General features: G+C 36.8%; 1 long non-coding RNA gene across 1 annotated transcript; it reads left to right on the forward strand.

The window, feature by feature from the left end:
- The first annotated feature begins 4,926 nt into the window (after positions 1 to 4,926).
- LOC113981827 lies at positions 4,927 to 7,813 on the forward strand. The gene is made up of 2 exons (XR_003538552.1): positions 4,927 to 5,079; positions 7,621 to 7,813. It is a non-coding gene; the product is annotated as an uncharacterized LOC113981827 (long non-coding RNA).
- Positions 7,814 to 17,084: the final 9,271 nt, after the last annotated feature.

Here is a 17,084-nt window from a genome sequence, read left to right on the forward strand (position 1 = left end):
TAGTCAGAAAGAACTACTCATCATCTGAAAGTATAGAAGCAAAATTATATGCTTGGAACTTAATCAGTGAGTGGTTATAATGTACATCTTTGTAGCTTTCCCATAAACAAATAACAATTGAGCCCTTTTTAAATTAAAGGAGGTTGATGCTTTGAAATTAAGCAAGGCTGTGATGCTTTGTGGTTTTATTCAGGCATTTTGGAAAGATTAAATAGTAAGCACAGAAGGGAAATATGAGATCTGAATTTGCATTTTAAAACATCCTTTGCTTTTTATTGCTAGCTAAAATCTGTTCAGTAGCTGATATATTTCAGCAGCACGAGGAGATCTAGTATCATTTGAGCTTACAAAACTCTAATCAGGAATACAGTCACCTTAAGAACTGTCCATTACCTGTGATTAGTATACAAGGATTTCATTTTCTACACCGTTACCACTTCATTGGCAGCTATAAATATATAAAAAGCTAGATGTGTTTTGAACAGTTTCAGTAAAAGACAAATTGCAGGGCTTTGTAACCTTTCAGTGGGAGTATATGTTGTAGCTCATAATAACAGGATAAACCCCCCAGTTTGGACACTTTACAGGCCAGGATATTTGTTCTATTAGATTAATATTTTAGTATTTCTCGATGTTTCAAAGGGAAATTGCAGAAATTTTTTAAATCTGTTGACATATCAAGAAATAACAAGACAAACATTCATTATGATTATCCTGATAGAAATCATAGTAAGTCCTTCAGGAGCTTTGAAACAGAATACCAAAAATTTAGAATAATTTAGAAAAATATTTAATTTAGATCAAAACCAAAGAAACTTTAAGATCTTCAAAATTTTACAAAGCTTTAAAATGCATTAGCAGAATAAAATCATTTTTAAAATTCAGTGGTACTTCTTCCTCATAATCACTAGCTTAGCATTTTTAATATATTTATCTGAGGATGGAATTTTCTTCAGTTGATACTCTGCTCTTATTTTCTTTGATGGGCAGATTCTTATTGAAGTAATGCATTTTACCCATCACTTCTTTGGTGTGATAGTGACTGAACACCTACGATGAGCTTAAAAGAAAATTCTGTATTTTTATTTGCTTGTTTTTCTTGTTGTTCCATCATCACTTGTTAAATGAATTTAATTTTATTTTAGGATTGAATTTACCTTGCATGCATCTGTTTGTTGGAACCAAATCTTGTCTTCAATCAAAACCTGGAAATAATATTTTAAATACCTTTGAATATTCTGCTTATACAATAATTTTTAATCATAAACCAAAACCTGCTTCATATTTTTGAAAGTGCTTTGTAAAGTAAAAAAAGCCTTTCAATGCACTTCACATAGTCATTCTCCTCATAGTTAATCAGTGCTGAAAAACAGCCCATAACTGTGATCAACTTATCTTAAAAGTATTTTTTGTGCCAGTAGGCTTTTCAGAAGTGATTTTTCTTAAGCTCTAGGTACTTAATCTATGTATAGTAGGTCAGAATGGAATAAACTAGAAATAATGAAGATTTTTTTTAAATTATTGAAGTATATGAGTCATATTGCTAAATTTGGAAGCTGTCAAGAACGTGAGCCATTCCTACCAATTGGTACACAGCTGAAAGGATTCATATCAGCTCTCCTGCAGTCAGCAGGCATTCAAAAAGATGGTTTGCAGGGAGGAGATAACCCTTGGGGAAGACAAAAAAGGTGATTTTACATTGCTTTACTGCTTTGCTATGACTTGGAAGGTTATATGATTCGCCATCATATTCCCTTGACAACTGCAGCACTAACAATGAAGGTTATGAATAGATTGTGTCAGTGCAGCTGTGCTCTGCAAAGGCTTTCCAGAGGGACTATGCGTAGGGTTGTTGCTGGTGGTTTCTTAGTCACAGTTTGTGTTTTAGAACCTCCTAATCCTTATGCTTTGGATCTGGATTACTCTGTGGGTGAAATCCTTCAAACCAAGCCCACACATAGCTGATTTTGATGAGGATTAGTGCATAAAGATGAAATTAGTTACTCCATGTATTAATTTTCAGTCTAGCTTCACAGTGATTTCTCTGAAGAGAGCTGACAAGGGTGTAATTAATAGTGAAATCCTACTCTCCACAGCAGAGGTGTTTCTTCAATGTTGTGAACTTCTGCTTGTATGAGGGAATACTTAAATTTGGCTTAATTTGTATGATGATTATAGATTAAAAATACCACCTTTATTTTTATTTGCTTTGATGGATTACCGAATTCCTATGAATGCATACAACACCACAAATCTTTATCAGAAAACAATGAAATCTGTTAATCTTCACCTCTGACCATAAATAGGGAACTTCAAAAGCAATTTCTAACTGGCAGTCTATAGAAAGAACAGTGGGAAGTCTTAAATGTTTTTCTCTATCAGTCTTCTATAGTCCAGATTTTGGGCAGACCTGCCTTACTCAATTGTACCTAGATAAGCTTCTACAGATTCTGCTGTTTTTTTCAACTAATTTACACTAGTTTGATGTATGAATGATATTGCATCTTGATCAGAAGACAAACTGTATTTCTTTATGTGTGTTTCTCTGTAAGGAAAGACAATCTATGCACTCCACATGAGGTGCTTTGTACAGCAGCTTCCCTGGAGAATGCATGCAAACAGACTTCAAAGGCTTTTACACCTGCTGATGGTATATCTATCTCTGAATTAGGGTTAAGGTATGGAGCAAAGGCTAAGAAGGTGAGAGACAAAATAAATGTCACTTCCACCAGGTAAACCTTGGCATATCTGTCAGTCTGCAGAACCCAGCAAAGTGAGCTTTCTTTTGGAGCTATTGCTATTGTGGCTCAATACTAGTTCCCTTATTCATATGTGAGGTTTTTTTACGTCTGAGGATATAGGGGAGGATCTCTAATAGAAAACAGAGAAATAGATTCTTTCATGAGACTGCTTGACTTAAAACCCACCAGTAAAGCAGTCTTTCAGTCAGAACTTTCAGTGAACAAATTATCTTGGGCTTGTAAAAATAAACACACAAAGTTCAGAGCAGTTGTGGTGGATAATATGAACCACTTGGAGAAGTTCTTATCAAAATAAAGCTGAAAATTTTCTCCCCAGTAAAAGTTCACTAAAGTAGAATGCTATCTCTTTATTATTGCTTGTATTCTAGGCAAGGGTAGAGGGTGGGATTGATTGTTGGGATAGACAGTCAGACCTTAATCTGAAGATCCATTTTTCAGCTCAAAATTTTATGATACCTAATACACCACAACCAAGTTTAACACAGTTTGTAATATTTGGTTTATGTAAAGATATATTTTTAACATCTGAAACTAAAGAGTATTAGAAAATTAATGCTTATCATGACTTTAAAGTCCTTTCTGGGAATTGGTCATAGAATGATGGTTTATTCCCCAAATTAAACAGAATATGTAGAGTCCTTTTCTAATTCAGCATATAAAATACCATAAGTAGGACCAACCAATACAAATAGGGCTCTTTGCATTCTTTCGAGGAAAGATCCAGTGGTGCGTGTGGAACTGGTAATTACTACATGATGTAATTTCAAGAGACTGGCTGACCTTGCATTTGAAGTGTCCCTTCTTCATTCAGTGTATACTGGAGTGACAGACAAATTCTTTAGGCTTTATTTAATTAAGTATCAAGTTGTTTTTAATTGGCCTTTGAAATTAATTGAACAATTAAATCTGTCCTGACCCTCTTCCATCTGCCAAAACACTCAAAAACACATTCTGGAAAGAGTAAATTCCACTGTATTCTTTTTACTCCCTTTGCTTGCGGGGAACAAGATAGTGAAGCAGGACTACTTGCTTACATGTCCTGGGTTCTAAGCACTGGGATAAACTGCTGTTGGTTAGTGGTAATTTAAGATACCATATTACTAATTTTTTGATATGAAAATGCAATATATACAAAAGATTATTATTACATCAGTAGTGAGAATTAATAACTTTTAAAATGTATATTTTGAAGATGAATAGAGAATTCACAAATCTAGTAAAGTAAAAAATAGCTTAACATCACTGACTACTTCAGGAAACAATGGCAGGACTTTTGTATTATTGCTAGAAAGGATCGTCTAGCAACACTGCAAACACAACAGTTTTGCAATATGAATTTTTGCAAGAAGAGAGTTACATTCATGTTTTTCCAGACTACTATTTCACTGGAGTTAGAGAGCAAGCTAAACACTTGCAAATGATGGCTGCTGAGAGGGTGTTTGGAAACTTGAGAATGTATATAGTGAGCAAAAATAACTAATAGAAGGTTAAGTCATCTGCATGAAGGTAGTGCTCCTTTAAATTAGTACAGAGGTAGATTAAAAAGCACAAAATGAGTTTAAAATGAGTATAAATCTTTACAAGGCATAGCTAAGGTGGAGAAATTACTGTACTTTCATCCTGATTTTGTATGTTCATTGTGTGTCTCTGTGTCACTGTCTACTGAAAGGGAGAAAATAATCTCTTCACAGATAAGAAAACCCCAAGATCCATTCTTCAGTAAAAAAACAAAACTAAAAATTTGCATTTTCAATCAATTAAGAAATAACATAATTTTTGGAAATAGCTAGTTTAAGGAAATCAAGTTCATAGTCAAATTAAACATATCATAACAAACAATATACAAATTTAGGCTGTTTAACAAATTTCTCTTAAATGCTAATTTTGGTGAGAACAATATTGAGTAACAGTATATCCCTCTCCCTTGAACATGCAAGTTCACCCTTGCTTTTGTCACAAAACTATGATAGGATGAAACTGAACTTCCAAACAGCCCCCGAGTGTGAATTCTTCATCTACCCTCTGCCCCATTTCTGGAAAACATGTCTACTGAAGGAAGAACTTGAAAATGTTAAAGATTAACTACCTGTTTGGATGCTATTAAAGTTTTGTAAGTGTTAACAATGTGAGTAGACATGTGCATGAATATTAGAACACCTGCTGATTCAGTGGACATGAACTGAGGTGTTGAAATGGCCTGCAAGTGAAGAATGGGAGGACCCTCTAGTTCCTAAAGAAGTGCTTCCTGAAAGAAAACATAAAAAATATTAGAAAGTATGTGAATCAACCTTCTGGGCCCAAAGATGATCTGGACATGGTAAGAAAGCTCTCTTCATGGGATGCCTTAAGAACCACGATGGATTCACTTTACAGGGGACTCATCTACAAATTTAACTTTACATTTTTTTGCGCTCTGGCCAGCTTTTTTCAGCTGATGCTAAAGCCTCAACTTTGGTTTTAGTATGTTTGAGAACAACAAAAGTTTACCAAAAGACCAGCTCAGAAGATGCTTTAGCACAAGTCTGACATCACAAGGCTGTCTAGGTTTGGTAAAATACAAACATGAAAGTTATGATATCCTAAGATTTATACTCAAGCTACTGAAATTTATCTCTCAAGAGGGGAGTTTTTACAATTTCTCGGTACTGTTTCGACTTCAATGCTGTCACAAGAACCTCACACTACGAAGGTGTCCTGTTGACACTAATAAAGTCTGCCACCCCTAGCTTTGGAGGGACAGACTGTTGGAGTCTGCTGTGATGCTGTTTATTTCCATTAAAGTGAAGAAATTAGAAATGCACAAGGCTAACTAAGGACAAGTATAAATGCTCATGATACTAATTTTTCCACTTTACACATTTTAACTTCTTCAGATGGCAGCATTTCAAAATTACAGGCGAAAAAAATCATGTTAAAATCCTTTGAGAATGAATGGATTCCTAAGCCTAATGTTTTTTTCTCTCTAGTCTTGTGCTTGCAAGAATTCTAAAATTTTACCCATTTATAGACTTTACTTTCTTAAATGAAAAAGCACAACCTTCTCAAAACCTCTCCTAATCATTTCCCTTCAAAATAAAGGATCCACTGCACACATCTGGTCTGACACACCAAATTCCAATTTGATGTCATTCAAATGGAGATAAGTGCTGAAGACAGAAGTGTTTAGAGAAAGAATACAAATTCAGCTTTCCTATCCATATATCCCCTTCTGTCTATAAAACCTGGAACAAGGCATTCATTATATCCCTTGACTATTCAGAATTAAGTGTCATCTTTATTTGAAAGTTACTTTACTGAGAATAAACATTTTGGAAGTTAGAGAATAATTTAGATCTTACCCCACCATTCTATTTATACACGTATTTAAACTGACATTGCAGCTGAAGCACTCAGGCAGGGGTCTATTGTGACCTTGTTTCTGGCATTTGCTAATACGTCATCATTTGATGGGATACTAAAGATTTTAACAGAGAAAAAAACCTCAGCACATTTGGTATAGAATTTATAGCAATACTATGTAATGCCTCTTGGTTTGACAGTTTGAAAATCATTAAAATACGCTCAGGAATGCCAAAAACTTTCACAGCTTCAGTGCTTCCCTTGGAAGTTTATACATTATATTTCATAGGTCGGTGATGGTGTTTAAATGTCCTTTTAGGTTTCTGTAGGAAAGTACTGAATGAAGACATTATATGATCTCTAGTTGCCTTCCATTCAGTCAATGAAAAATGTGTATGAAGAGGTTCTGTTTGGTTTGAATGACATGATTTTCTTCACTAACATGATTAGTGGTAACTAGTTATCAAATTCTTAGGTTTGTTGGAATGGACCATGGTTGGAAATCTGGTAGACTGTATAATAAATGACATCTTGTTTCTGCCCTTTTCTGGAATCAGTTTAGCTCATGATTCATAGCAAAGGGAAATACAAAATGGCAAGAGGTATTTAAACTCATGGCTTTGGGTTTCACTTCCTGAAATTTAGTGCAGGTTAATGCAGTTTTACCTGGTATTACAGTGTGAAGACACAGCCCTGGTTTTCCTGATTTGTAGTATAACTCAGGCACAAATAACTCCTGATTACACAGTGCATGTGTATGTGTATGTTTGTGTGGAAATGAGCAGACTGTGAAGAACTCAGCTAGTGTTTGAAGTTAGGTTTATTACTTGTCAAGTAAGACTTTCCAGACATAGACTTTTCAAAATACAACAAACAGGCATTTTAAAGAAGATGTTGGCATGAATATCTTAATTCTTATCTTATATCTCCTTCTTGACAGAGTCTAACAATGGTAGAGTATGATTAACTCTAGTTAGTTTAACTGGTAGTTTAACTGTTCATGTAGGATTATCTTTGACAAGTGACTGGTGTCTCAGAAAAAAAAAATAAAATCTAAGGTAGAGATGATTGAAGTGGAAGAGAATTTTTCATTTTCTAATTTAGTGAATGAACTTTCCTGTTTTGTTCCAGATTTACAGCACAAAAATAAGATATTTTTGGTCAAAACCATATCAATATTTCTTGTGAACAGAAACAAATGATCTCCCAAATACTAACATCTGGTCTAGACACATGCTTAGATTTCACAGCATATCCATTTAGACATTGCACCTCCATATGATGTCTGAAATGACTAAGTCTGAACCAGGATTTTTGAAGAAATGTATGTGCAAAATGAAGTGTACAGAGAAGTTTGAAAACATACACTGTTTCTTGAAATTTCTCATGATTTACATTTGTTAAATATCCTCCATTACCATTTTGTCTCTAAAGTAGCTTTGTGCAAGTGATCACATAGGAAAGTCTTTTCTTTTTGATTTTTTAACACTGTAAGACATTAAACCTTTTTTTTTTCTAGGAAAAAGATGAAGTTGTGTTACTAAGATACCTTTGAACATTTCAAGAAGTGGTGCTGAGAGCTGCAATGCCAGCTCAATCAAAGCTCTGATATTTGCTGCTATCTCCATGCATGTTTACAGCAGCTGACATATGAAAAGCCAGGGAATAATTTGAGTTTGCAAGCTATGAAATAAGTCCATTTTGGATCTGAATCTGGCTGTCAAATCACTTTGGTGGGTTAATCTGACACAAAATGAAAGCATACAAATGAAAGAAACTTTTGGCAAGCCTGAAAAAAATGGGTGCACATCTGCAAGGCAAGTGATTAGCTTAGTAGTGTCCTTTCAAAAATCACCCAGGAACCCCTTCCCCCACCCATACAGAAACTAGTCCTTTTTGTTCTTCAAATGTTTATTTATAGGATTATAATGGGGAAATGGAGGAGAGAGGGCTTGTGACTTTGATGATAGTGAAAGTCTGTACCCCCCAAACGTGGTAAAAGAGATAAACATTATAGGATTAAATAGGCATGACAAATTTGTGTTTCAATTGGGGACACCATTTCAGGCAGAGATTTTTCTTTGGCTGTCAAAGTAGAAGATTTAACTAACACATTCTGCAAAGGAAAAAAATCAGCAAAGGTGGGAGGTTTTTCACTGCAAACTGATTGATTGCCCTTGGAAAACAAAGGAAGGAATTGTGTGCTAGGGGGCGGTGCTGCTCCTCTTCGAATGTCTTGTGGTCTCATGTCTTACACTGTTATTTACTTTTACACAGTCTCTCAGACCAAAGTGTACAGAACACTGTATATCAGGGAGATGAACATGTATTTGGGGGTTTGGACGCAACATCAGCACAAAATTGCTTGCTAGCAGTAAAATGTACTTTCTGCTCAATATCTTGCTTACTCTTTGAAAAGAGCGGAGAAGGCAGAAGAGGAGGAGACATGGCAGGTGGAAATGTATCATAGGTTATAAAGAACATGAAGTTCAAAAAATGAGGGCTGAAAAGATCATATTAGTAACCTTAATTATACTAAAGGATTAATCTTTCATTTTGTGGTGGCTATGAATGGCCACAGGACCAATAAATGTTTTACCCTAAATAAAAAACAACGTCCTACTCCCAAGTTATGTGTATCAAACGTCAGTCTCTCTGGAACATTGCGCCCGTGCCACACTTACTGCAACAAGAAGTTGTTGAGCTAGAACAGAACTTGTGAACAAACATGTCTATGTTGGATAAGGTGAATTATTTCACAAAAGCAAAAAAAAGATGCATAAGAAATATCCTGTATTCTACGTCCTCTGTTTCCAATGACTGCTAAGAGAGAAAGAAGTCACACATTATAGGTTGCAGCACTTCTAAATGAATTCAATGGACAGTATACACTGAGTGGGGACTTATCTTGCCTGCCTTACTGCTGATTTGAACTTGGCTAATTGCCCTTCATTATCACAGACAGAGAGATCAGAAAGAAGCAAAACTGCAGAGAAGATGCCCTGTACACCCTGAGGATGCTTGTCCAGCTTGCATGGAAACGCAGGCAGAAGACTTCTGGAGGTTGCTCTCCCAACCTCTGGTTTTACAGCAGAAATAAACTTTTTTTACCCCTTACACAATTATCCTGTAAGCCACAAAATAAAGGGAGACAGAGCCTCAGAAAAAGGCTTAAAGATAAAAAGTCATTGAGTTGGTTCTACTCTGAATCATGACAAGCCCATGTGCCAAGTTAATTAAAATGAAAGTACTAAGCAGACTCTCCTGTCATACTCATAAAAGATCCTCATTGCATATCATTCCCTGTTGAACAAAACATTTCATGTAAGTATTAAATTCTACAATTATTTTCCAGACTTTCTGTTTATGGAGGTAGTGGGAAAGTAAATAGGTTTAGCAGGGCTTTTTTTGACATGTCACTTAAGAATTGGATGAACTTTAATTTGTACAGATTTAGTTATCATAGCACATTACCTCACCACACCACTACTGAATCCATTGTAAACCTTCCTCTGTTCTCTTGTTTATGTGGCACATCCTCATTTTTCTTACAAGGACATACTGCAGCTTCAGATTCTCTTGAAGATGGATGCCTAGTATGCTGGATATAGTACAGCTGAAACCATGATCAGTGTAAGAAAATAATAATGTGTCCATTGTTACGCTGGTTACAGCACAAAATCATAGGTAAAACATTAAATAGAAAAGAATATACCTCCCTGAACAAACTAGACAGAAATAATTGGACAGGGGTATTTCAGGAGAGGCATGATATTTTTTTAATCAGCTCTCCTTTCAGATGTTTTTCTGCTTGCTTTTCTTTGTTTGCTGCACTGGGTGTCTTGCTCTCGCTGTCTCCTGTTTCATTTCACTTGCTTTTACTGGGCGAAATGGGGTGGGGAAAAAAAGAAGGATAATATAAGGTTTTGCTTTCCCTGAGCATTGCTTTGTGTCTTGGCGGGGGGTCTCACTGTCTTTTTGCAGAGTTTTTAAGCTCCTCTTAACATTTTCCTTTAAAGAGGAAGTGTGTGAGAAAGTTATTATAGACAACAAGAAGAAAAAAAACTCAAAACACTGTATCCTGACTGTGAACTTCACTTCACCTACAAATCTTCTGTATGCAGCTTTCCTGAGAATATATAATAGTGGTTGTGTGGGATTTCTTTGGTTTTGAGGAGCGGACTGAAATATCTGGAAAATGAGCCCTAAAACTTGGTCAACATCTTTTGAAATTTCTATGCCTGTGTGTCAATCAAGATTACTCATATATTTGAGAATTTCATTATTAAACCAGAATTTGTCAGAATAAATATCAGGCAGTGCTCTGAATGTATAATTAAAAGAGAAATGGAGACAAATAATGGCAGGATATGTCTATAATAAAACTTACCTAACTAGTCATATCTAAGACCCTGAGAGAAGTTAAATTCCACCTTATGATTTTAAAGATAGAAAAGCACACAGTTTATCTGCTTTTAATGGAAAGATTGATATTTGGTTTTATGGTCAGTGATGATATTTAAATTTTTTTTTTAATTTTAAATTCTACTTTCTTTATCTTTTCTTAGAGAAGTTGTTATCTTGGTTATTTTTGCAAATGCTTTATAAAACGGGTTTCACAGACTTGAAGCAAGTCAACTTACTTTTTTCTCAAAACTAGGGTTTTTGAGGGTGTGTTCTGAAACTTCATTTTTCAAAAAATAGTGTTTATTAAAGGCCAGGTTGATGACTGCTTTAAAAAAACAATGTACAAATCACCCAGACCCTATTCCACACTTAGCAGGAATCTTACTTGGAGACCTGGATCTGTAAGCTGAGTTGACATGGATAGCTCTGCGTCAAAATTCAATATCTGACTGGCTATAGTGTGCTTTCAGTTCTCAACCTGGGACAGCACCAAGAAGCTGTGTGCAGCTTTGCATGTGAATAGAATAAATAAACTAGTGCACTAAGGCATACCTGTCAGCTCTTGAATGCTCTGTAAACAGAAGCACTTGTCGAGGAAGAATACGTTTTAAAATTCTCCTAAAAATTGCTGGACTGGAAAGGCTTCACAGAGCAAGAGAATAGGAAGGCTTGGAGGGTTGTAACACAAACAGGTGTCACTTTCATATGTCTTCAAACTCACACTTCAGTAACCTTGTTTTCCTGATAAGCTTGTGACCCTAATGCAAATAAAAAGCTAGGCTCAGAGTCATATTCTTGACTAATGTCTTAGTTACAGCAGTTAATTTTACCTTCTTCAATGATAAAATAATTAAATGTCTTTGAAACAAGTCCACAGTCAATCTAGCAATTATTCTTTTGACTGACACTTAAGTTAAACTTGATGATATATATCAACTTCCTGCCAGGGAAAAGGGGTTAAAAGAATAACCATGTAAGGAAAAAATACACAATAAGTAAACAAAACTGAAGCAACAGACGTCCACTGTTATTAAGCTAGAAAAAGATCCAAGGTTAAAGTGACTTCTGCAACACTACACAGCCAAGAAATTTCCACAAATAACTGTAGCCAGTAGAGAGTTTTCCATGCGTCAAAAATTCTCTCATATTCAGTGAATATTGACATTGCTTTCATGTCAAATGTGTGACCTGCACAAAGGAAGCATGCATATGTATACAGGGCCTTCTTATGTGCTGATACACAGATTTTGCCTGCAGCATTTGACTTGGAGCAAAGGATTCCTGTGAGGTCTCTGTCCTCTGGAGAGTGTCTCCACTGGATGCTTCCAGAAGAAAAATGTTACTTGCTCCTGGGTGCCAGAGCAAAATGCAGCAGTGAAAGAATGGAGCCTAGAGAAATAAGTACGGTCTTAGGGTTTAAATGAACTGAGTATCTGTCACTTGTGTGCACAGTCTTATACAAGTTATATCAGAAATGAATGAGAAAAGGTAATATAAGCCTCAGGGCAGCATTTAGGATGTATTGGAGAATGCAGATATATGCCTTGGACACCCTCAATTTCACTGACACACCATCAAAACACCAAGGACTTCTGTCCACAAAGGTAGGAGGAGGGAACAAAGTGACTTCAGATTCACTTTGTCGTCAATTTATTAAATGTATCTTCTTATAAGGACTATATAAACAAGGTTGGAAACAGGGCATTTGTGCTATGAGAGAAAAGACTGTTTAGGTTTCATCATCCCTGCAGAGATAGAGTAGTTAAAAGACAGTTATTGCTATTTTGGTGCCCTTATTCTCTTCCCAGGCCTTCACAAGATGCACTTTTAGTCATGTTAGAGCACTTAAATTTATGTTTAGGGTCTGTATTTCCTCAGGCCTAGATCCCTCTTCTGATATACCTTCTACTTGTTTTACCGTGAGAATGTGTCAAATTCAACTACCAAGGATGTGACACAAATTTGCAATTCACAGAATAAGTGACAATATATTTTAGTTTTGAATATTATTTTGGACCTAGCAAGCATGAGATTCTAAGTGAAACTAATATGACAACAGCAAACATTTTATTTTTTCTTCTTTAGAGCAAAGAAAGAATTCCACTTGAATGTATGCATGGAATACATACAAAGATTTTTGCTATTGATTTTAAATTACCTGTTTGAGTGGAATATGATGTAATAACTTTAAACACAAAACTTGAAATGTGTAATGTTAGAAATCTATTTTAAAGAGAGCAAAATGTCATGTTTCAGATTTTCTTATTACTGTGTATTTGAGTTGTATTGAAGTTAATATGAGACAATGTTTGCAGATGCCAGACCACTGAACATCATTGTATGAAAATCTAATACTATGTAATGCCAATTAATAGCACGGGAACACTGCATTGTGTTAGACTTTCTCCCAGGGAAAGTCACATCACATCTCATTAATATCTAAGTGGATGTAGCACAACCATTCAACTGCACACTCTCTTTTATGACCAAGCCACACTTTGCCTCCCACAAATACATTCCTTCTCACCAATTTGCTTGCAGAATGTGTGCTATTTAGCACCAAATCAACCACCACACTAAGAAACCAGAAATGCATGTAATTTGCTGACTGCAGTCTCCAAGCAAGAAGGTCAGCCAGATTACACAAGGAACACAGTGTGAAGGCAATTTACTTCAAAGGATATCTCCCATCCCAGAAAGCAGGGAAACTTTACCTACCATCAATTTTTTGTTCTCTGTACATTAAGGCTTATTTGTTGTGTTTTGTCTAGAAAATATATTTTTTCTTTCTATCAGGATTATCTCATAGGAGAAATTGCAGTCTGGATAGTGTTCCTGGATAGTTCAAAGTGTTTGGTATTACTAGCTATGTATGTTGCAGACATTTAGTAAATAGCATTAAAAGTACGAAATGTAGTGTTTGCAAAGCTAACATCTGTATCCTACGTTATGGCAAAAGTCACAGCTTCTTTTTATTCAGGAAGTCTCTAAATACATATACACAGAATATAGCAAGATATTCCAAATGTTCTATTCAGAGGAAATTTCGTTTTCAACTTGAATCTCTGGATCAGTAGATCTCCTCATGGCTTTGATTTGACATAGCAAGAGCATGCCCTGGCTCTCTGCTCTTTATGTCATTCAGATGAGGGATGTGGTGAAAAAATACTGACATCTGGGAGTGTGGATCTGGGCAGCATTAAGGAGGAGGAAGGAAAGGGGATGGTGTAGTTCCTATCAGGAAGCAGAAATCTTGTCACAGCAATGCATACAGATATGGGATCATCATCATCATGGCTAGGCTTCGCGAACAAAGATTTGGGAAGGGCTCTACCCATAATTCTTGCAAGCGTGTTGGTGGCTAAAAAGACCAATACGAGATAGGCATGTCCAGTTGCAAAAGGCACAGCAGAAAGACTCCTTAGATGGTATATTCTGCAAGGCACGATTCTTTCTGTGTTGTCTTTTCTCCTCAAGGGTGAACCTGCGTGCTTTCTCAAAAGCATCAGCAGCGTTATAGATAGTGTGTCTCCAGACCTCCCGATTGGAGGCCAGAGTAGACCAGTTATGGTGATCAATATGCCCAAGGCTGAGTTGTTGCTTCAGGGAGTCCTTGTATCTTTTCTTCGGGGCTCCTCTCTTGTGGCAGCCAGTGGCAAGTTCACCATAAAGCAGGAGCTTAGGGAGGCGGTGGTCCTTCATCCTGGAGACGTGCCCTGCCCAACGCAGCTGTGTTCTCAGTAACATGGCCTCAATACTTGTGACTGCTGCCTGTTCAAGAACAGATGTATTGGTCACATAATCCGACCAGTGGATGTTTAGGATGGTACGGAGGCAGTGTTGATGGAAGCGCTCTAGGAGACGCAGGTGGTGACGGTAGATGACCCAAGATTCAGATCTGTATAAGAGAGTAGACAGCACTATGGCTCTGTAAACACTGATCTTGGTACTTTTCTTCAAGTGTTTATTTCGCCAGACTCTTTTATGAAGCTTTCCGAAGGCACTATATACCTTCGCTAACCTGTTGTCTATCTCCCCGTCAATCTTACCATCCAAGGAGATGAGGCTACCTAGGTAATTAAACTGTTGGACTGATTTGAGTTCTGATTGGCCAATGGTGATGTGGGGATGACGGAGGACTTCCTGAGGTGCAGGTTGATGGAGAATTTCTGTCTTCTTTAAACTGACTTCCAGCCCAAAGAGCTCAGCAGCATCAGCAAAGCAGGATGTTAAACGTTGCAGGGCTACTTCTGTGTGAGCAACAAGGGCGATGTCATCAGCGTAAAGCAGCTCCCGGACAAGGTGGTTTAGGGTTTTGGTGTGGGCCTTCAGTCGCCTTAGATTGAATAGGCTTCCATCAGTACGATATCGAATGTAGATACCGTCCTGATCATCGAGGTCTGCCGTGGCCCTTTGGAGCATCGTGCTGAAAAAGACTGTGAATAGGGTAGGAGCAAGAACGCAGCCTTGTTTCACACCATTCTTTATTAGAAAGGGCTCAGAGAGTGTGTTACCATATCTGACTTGGCCGTGCTGATCCTCATGGAGTGAGATGATCATTTTAAGGAACTTGGGGGGACAACCTAAACCTTCCAAAATCTGCCACAGACCTTTTCTGCTCACAGTATCGAAAGCCTTGGTGAGATCGACAAAGGTTACATAGAGACCTTTGTTCTGTTCCCTACACTTCTCTTGCAGTTGTCTGAGAACAAATATCATGTCTGTGGTGCTCCTGTTGGCTCTGAAGCCACACTGGTTTTCAGGTAGAATTCCTTCTGCTATAGCGGGTATTAGTCTGTTCAGGAGTATTCTTGCCAGGATTTTACCAGCAATGGAGAGCAGAGTAATACCACGGTAATTTGAGCAATCTGATTTAGTACCTTTCTTCTTATACAAGGTGACCATGACTGCATCACGAAGGTCTGACGGTAATTCGCCTAGTTCCCAACAGCACACCACAACCTCGTGAAATTTGGCATGGAGTGCAAGGCCCCCATGTTTCCAGACTTCGTGTGGAATTCCATCAACCCCAGCTGCCTTGCCGATTTTCACCTGCTGTATGGCCTTGAGGGTTTCTCCTAAGGTGGGGGCAGTATCCAATTCATACTTTACCAGTTGTTGTGTGATGGACTGAATTGCTGAGTCTTGGACTACATGGTTGGTACTGAAAAGAGTCTGAAATTGTTCAGACCATCGATTCAGAATGGAGGTTTTATCTGTCAGAAGCGTTTGACCATCTGCACTGACCATGAAAATACCACTTTAAGATAGAGTCTATTTCAGAGATTTCATGCTGCATTCATTTTTCAAGCTTCTGGTTCTATAGAGCAACTGACATTGCTAGAGCCATTTCAACATGAAGCTTTTATTTGAAGTGATGTAGCAAAAATATTTTCATCTATTTTTAATCACCTGTTGTTCTTGTAAATAATCATAATTTATTTAGTCTTGATTTCAGATAAGGATGTTGCCACATGAAATCCTATAGCTACAATTCCAATTAATAACATTTTCCCTAGAAGCCCTGAAATGCAGCATTTCACTATGCACTACTCAAAACTCTAAACTGTTTCAATTTCTCTTAGAGCTGTACTGAAGACAATTTAATGATCCTTCTTGTAAATTATATTATCATACATAAGATTTCTTCCCAATGACATCTTAAGCAATGATTCAAGTGTTAATATGTGTATTTTAAATTGGCTAGCAGATGAACCAATAAAGCATTTTTTAAGGAGAGACTGTGGCTTCTGTCTCAAACTCCTTTTATTTTACGTAACTGTTAATTCCCCTGTAGTGCTTTCTTATGCAAGTTTTCTCATTGCTAATCTACTGAACTGTCATTTATTATTAATCTTAAACTAATTTTATTATACGCATCTCATACTCTTAATAGAAAAGCAGTACAGTATTTCACAGAATCACTGACATTTTATACTCAGCTCTATGCCTCTCTCAGCTGAGTCCTCTCCTCTTTTTTATTGGGGAGACAAAATTAAAAAAGGGTCTCTGTTAACTGGATTTTAGTGTACATTAGGGCTTTTAAAATTCTCTCTGCTCACTTAAAAACTCAGGCTCTCCTGAGCTGGGGAGGCAAACTATAGTGAACCCAAATTTCATAATCTTTACATATATGAAATAAAAGCTAAAGCAATGAAGGAAAAGAAGTTGAAAGGATGGAGGATAAAAAAAATCTGATCTGCAACACTTTGATCTCACAGATCACATTTGAGCAGTGGCAACTGAGGGACTTGAAAATCAAGGGCAGAAAATCTGATCTGCTTCTTGAGAGCTGAGGCAGCACCCACAGCACACAGGGTTCTCCTACCACTGCAGAAGCCTTGTGGCTGTGTCCAATACTTTTCATAGTGTGAACTTCCCCTGTGATTAGCTATATTAGATTACTTCAATATCAGATAAATTTTATTGCATATTATGTTTTATTTGTTTATATATATTTATAATATGGGTTACAGTTGGCTGAAATCAAGATGGTCTTGCTACCCCTAGTATTCAATAGGATCAAATCATCCCATCTGGAGAGTATATTTATATTCATTTCCCATCAAGGTATCA

Source organism: Neopelma chrysocephalum, unplaced genomic scaffold, assembly GCF_003984885.1.
Source record: "Neopelma chrysocephalum unplaced genomic scaffold, ASM398488v2 Primary Assembly neopelma1_96778, whole genome shotgun sequence".
Taxonomy (NCBI): domain Eukaryota; kingdom Metazoa; phylum Chordata; class Aves; order Passeriformes; family Pipridae; genus Neopelma; species Neopelma chrysocephalum.